Here is a 5387-nt window from a genome sequence, read left to right on the forward strand (position 1 = left end):
CCGCCAAGAAGATGTAGGGTGGACCCGGCTGCGGCCCCGAGAGAACTGGAAGGGGTCTTGGGAGAGGATGGGGGAGCACATTCGGAATCACATCTGCCCTTCCGGGTCGGACCAAGATGGCGTTTGATTCAGCTACAGCTACGAGTGCTGCTTGAAGAGCTTGTCTGAAAATAGGAAATCTGAAGCCCTGAAGGGAAGGAGCCCCATTCAGGGTCACACTGTGTTACAGGCTGGACTCTGGGCTCCCAGACCGGGGCCCTGCCCACTGCCAGGCTGCAGCAACAAAGGCCCCCTTTAACGGAAATTTGGGGATTCAGGGAAGAGCCCCTCTTCACCAGCCCAAAGGTGTACCTCCCAAGGCTGCTGGGATGTCAGGAATCCCTCCAGGGTGCTGAGCCTCCTGACCCTTGACTCAGGCCCAAAGTCTCCACCCCAGCTGGAAGCCACCCGACCAGCTCCCTCGTCTCAGGAAATGCACAAGCAGCCAGGGACTGACTCCGAGGAGGCTCTGGGAGTGAGCAAACCCCAAATGCGGTCATGACAGGGCCAGATGAACAAACAAGAGGCAGCATAACCCAGTGAGAGGATTTAGCCAGACTGGTTTTAATCAGGCTCCAAGAGTACTGGCCAACTACAAAATGGAGTGGCTATCTGGCGAGGTTGTTGTAAGGATTCGACAAGATAGACATTGAGGGTGTTTGATGAGGCCACAGGCCCGGTGCCCAGAAGGGGATGTAGGTGGCAGCTGGATTATAACTGAATTTGGGGTGGGGGGGGGGCACCTGGGTGGCTCAGTCTGTTAAGAGTCCGACTTCAGCTCAGGTCATGATCTCACGGTTTGTGAGTTCAAGCCCTGCAGCGGGCTCTGTGCTGACAGCTCGGAGCCTAGAACCTGCGTCAGATTCTGTGTCTCCCTCTCTCTCTGCCCCTCCCCCACTCGCACTGTCTCTCTCTTTCTCTCAAAAATGAATAAACATTAAAAAAATGTAAAAAAAAGTAACTGAACCTGGGGTTGCACAGAGCCAGTGGATTTGTCCACATCTCTCCTATCCTGGCTGGACAACACAGAAACTTCTTGGGCTGGCACCTGGGACACTCCCCTGCCTTTTCACCTCTTCTCACTCAGGCCTTCTTCCAGCGGTTCCAGGGCTCTCTGTCGTCACAGAAGCTTTTACTGAAAATTTGCCTTCTGGTCTGTCTCCCCAACTTGGCAATGATCCCCTAAAGGAACAGGACCATTTCTGGTTCTCCTGTGTCCCCAGAATCCAGCACAAGGCCTGGCCAGGGTTCCCAATGCTGAGGGTTTATTTATTTATTTATTTTTTAATGTTTATTTATTTTTGAGACAGAGAGAGACACAGCATGAATGGGGGAGGGGCAGAGAGAGAGGGAAACACAGAATCGGAAGCAGGCTCCAGGCTCTGAGCCATCAGCCCAGAGCCCGACGCAGGGCTCGAACCCACGGACCGCGAGATCGTGACCTGAGCCGAAGTCGGACGCTTAACCGACTGAGCCACCCAGGCGCCCCGAGGGTTTATTGAATTACACAGAGCTCTCTAGCTTCCGAAGGCAGGCTTCCCAGTGGTTGGGGGTTGGAGGAAGAAAGATACAGGGTGAGGGCGGCCTTTCTGCTAGAACTCTCCAAAGGCAGAAGGGAGCTGCAGATGTGGTGAGTTTCTTGGAAGCCTCCAAGCAGAACCTGGGTGGGTATTTGGCAGTCACGTGATCACCAAGGACACCTGGATCTGCAAAATTTATGCACCTGGGAAGAATGTCTGAGTTGGAAAGCCACCCAGAGGCCCTCAAGCTCAACCTCCTTAACATGCAAATGGGGAGACCGAGGCCCCAGGGTACCTAGGGTGAGCCAATGCTAGATCCAGGATGAGGAGCAGGTCCCCTGGCTCTGCAGAGAGAGGGCAGGTACCGTTAACATCCATTTTACAAAAGGAGAAAGTGAGGCCCAGAAAGAGGCCGAAATTTGCTGAGGTCACCGATAGAGTGTGCGATCGACAGGCATCCATCTCCCCGGCTTCAGGGCTCCGCCATGTCTGTCTAGGCTCAAAGGTTTCTGGCTGGAGAAGTAGGAGCCAGGGGACTGATCCCCACCCTTAGAGAGGCTGGAACGAGTCACATTTCCTGGGGCCATCCTGCAGTGCCTCTCGGCTGGAAAAGTCACCACGTGTGCCCCAACCCAGCTCCACCAGCCAAAACACCAAAACTCGAGGAGGGGAGGCCTGCAAGGCACTTATTACCCAGCTACCGAGAGTCTGAGGAGGAAAGGGGCTCGGAAAGGGGAGCGGCTGCTCCAGGATCTTGCCGCCATCCCAGCCTGGCCAGGCGGGCCTTGACCCCAAGCCCGTTCTCTCAAGAGAAAGGCGGGGACAGACACCATTGCAGAGGGGAGATTGTGTTAACCTGGGAAAGTGGGGCAGGAGGGAGGAAACATGTGCCAGCACTCAGCGCAAGTGACAGACTCTGGGCAGCCCTGCCTCTCACTAGTTGGGGGGCCTTCGAGAGCTGGGAGAAGAAACAGCTCAGATTTGCACATCCCTCAGCTGTGCTCCCATCAGCCCCCCTGCTGTCCTTCCAGGGACCCCCTCCCTACCCTAGTACTCATCCTCCAAGTTGCCGCACTCATTGGCCCTACCCTGTCTTTATAGCATCAAACAACCTTAACTTGAGGTACGTGGGTGTCTCAGTTGGTTAAGTGCCAACTTCGGCTCAGGTCATGATCTCACGGTTCGTGGGTTCAAGCCCCGCGTCGGGCTCTGGTGCTGACAGCTTGGAGCCTGGAGCCTGCTTCCAATCCTGTGTCTCCTCTCTCTGCCCCTCCCCCATTCATGCTCTGTCTCTCTCTGTCAAAAATAAAATAATAATTAAAAAAAAAAAAACACCTAACTTGACATGACCTCTCATGCCTCCATGTCTTCCACATGCTGTTCCTTGCCTGGAATGCTGTTCCCTCCCTTGTCCCCCTAAGTTTTACTCATCCTTTACTCCTTCAGCTGAGGCTTTCCTGAGAGGCTACCCAGGCGCTCCCATCCAGCCCTCTCCTGCTCCCCGAGGCAGGTCACATGCCACCTGCCCTAACTTCCCCCAGCCCAGGTGGCTCTTTCATTCTGTCACAGGGCAGGTCTCATCGTGGTAACTGTCTGCGTCTGCCCTCCCCAACAGACTGGAATGGAAGCCTCTAGAAAACAAGGTTAGGCTGTGATTTAGGCAACATCCACAGATGCAGCAAAGAGTTGACCACAAAGGATTAACTCATTCATTCATTCATTCCACAAATAACGACCAAACATGGACCATGTGCCAGGAACCGTTCTATGTGCAAGAGACAGAGCAGGAACAAAACAGACGAAATTCCTGCTGCATGATTACCATTCTGTGGGGGATAGGGAATGAGAGGTAGACGATAGTGAAAATGTAATAGTCCAAATAAGCTTGGATGGTGACAGGCGCAATGAAGAAAGTAAAACAGTGTTTCTTGAACCAGGAACTGCAGAGAGGGAAGCGGGTTTCAGACAGGCACAGTAGGCTGGAGGGAGGTACATTCCAGACCCACTCACCTGTAGGGCCCTCTCGTCGCATTCCCTCAAGCTGCCAGGCGCTGCGGGAAGTAGGCATGTGGGAAGGAAGCCTTGGGGGCCCCCTGGAAGTGCCAGACGTCTCTCCCACCCACAGGCACACCTCCTGGCTCTCCAGGAATTCGATTCAGCAACAGTTACTGAGCAGTTAGTTATGAAACAGTCACAATAGCTGCCATTTATTGCGAGCCTGGAGGATTCCAGGGGCAGAGATGGCCTCCCTCTCTCATGGAGCCTCTCAACAGCCTGGTGAGGTGGGGGACTTGTCCAGAGTCACACAGCTAGTCCCTGGCCCAGCTGGATTTGGGCCTAGGTCTGGTGACTCCTGGGGCCATGTACTTCCCACCACAGCCCACAGCCGCCCAAGTAAGTGGTCCCACTGATGGAAAGAGCCAGGGCCTAAGTCTGGATTCCAAGGTCCTCATCCCAGCATGGGGTTGCTGAGTTCAGAGGAGCCTCTGAAGTCCTTGGGCCTCAGTTTCCCTTTGTGTCAAGAGGAGCCCATTAACCCAGCTCACCTGAAAGGGTTGCTATGAGCATGAGATGAGATTCAGTGTGCAAGTATGTTAGGAAATACGACCACAACACAATAGTCAACTCCTCCACCCCGAGGGCCCCCCGGTCCACCCTCCCTATCCTTCCGACCCTGCCCTGCTGTTGGGGCCTAAACCAAGCTGGCCAACAACTCACAGCAGGTTTACTGCTGAGCTCAGGCAGAAGCAAAACCCTCTGTGAACCCTGATGACCTCACAGCCCGGCAGACAGAAAGCCAGTGTCAAGGCCAGGGGTGGAGCTGAGAGCAGCATTGCCAATCTGGGGAAAGATGAGTTCCAGGTCAAGGGTCAGGGGTCCTGGAAGTTCATGCTGAGGCAAGATGACTCAGTAACATCCCTATTCCCCTCCCCGGAGAGGAGAGCCAGCTGCTGTTCCCATGCTAAGAGGGGAGGCAACACCAGCATTCGCGAAGGACCTACTATGTGTTGGTGCTTTCTCAGGCATTACCTAATTTAATCTACGAATGACACAGAAAGATTAAGGTCTACGCTCGATAATGCATAATGAGTATATTAGTTTGCTCAGGCTGCCATAACCAAGTACTACAGACTGGATGCCTTAAACAGAATTTTTTTTTCCTCACAGTTCTTCAGGCTAGAAATCTGAGATCAAGCTGTCAGCAGGGTTGGTTTCTTCTGAGGCCTCTCTCCTTGGCCTGTAAGAGGCCATCTTTGTATTCACATGGCATTCTCCATCTATACGTGTCCAAATTTCCCCTTCTTATAAGGACGACGGTCATACTGGAATTGGGTCCACCCTAATGATCTCATTTTAATTTAATTACTTCTGTAAAGACCATATCTTCAAATATAGGCACATTCTGAGGTACTGGGGGACAGGACTTGAACATACAGAACTGGGGGGGGGCAGGGGCGGCAGGGCGGTCAATTCAGCCTATAACAACGATTAAGTGGCAAAGCCAGACTTTGACTTTGGGTCTGCCTGCCTCAAACATCTGCCCTCTTTCCATCATACCCAAACATTTCTTCTTCTTCTCCTCTGAACCCAAACATTTCCCAATGGCCAGCCACAAAGGGGAGCTAACATACTCTAGGCATCTACTGTGAATCAGGGGCTTTGCCCCACTGCTTCATGGAAAACAACAAACTTGTGGGCTTGAAACTGAGGCTGAGACAAGAGAAGTGTTCTGATGGCACACGGGGAGTGAGTAGCCGAGGCAGGGCAAGAACACGCGTGCCTGACCCTCTCCACCCTGCCATGCTGCTTTCCCTCCCAAGCAATATT

This window comes from Panthera onca, chromosome D1 (assembly GCF_046562875.1).
Source record: "Panthera onca isolate mPanOnc1 chromosome D1, mPanOnc1 haplotype 2, whole genome shotgun sequence".
In the NCBI taxonomy this organism is placed as follows: Eukaryota; Metazoa; Chordata; class Mammalia; order Carnivora; family Felidae; genus Panthera; species Panthera onca.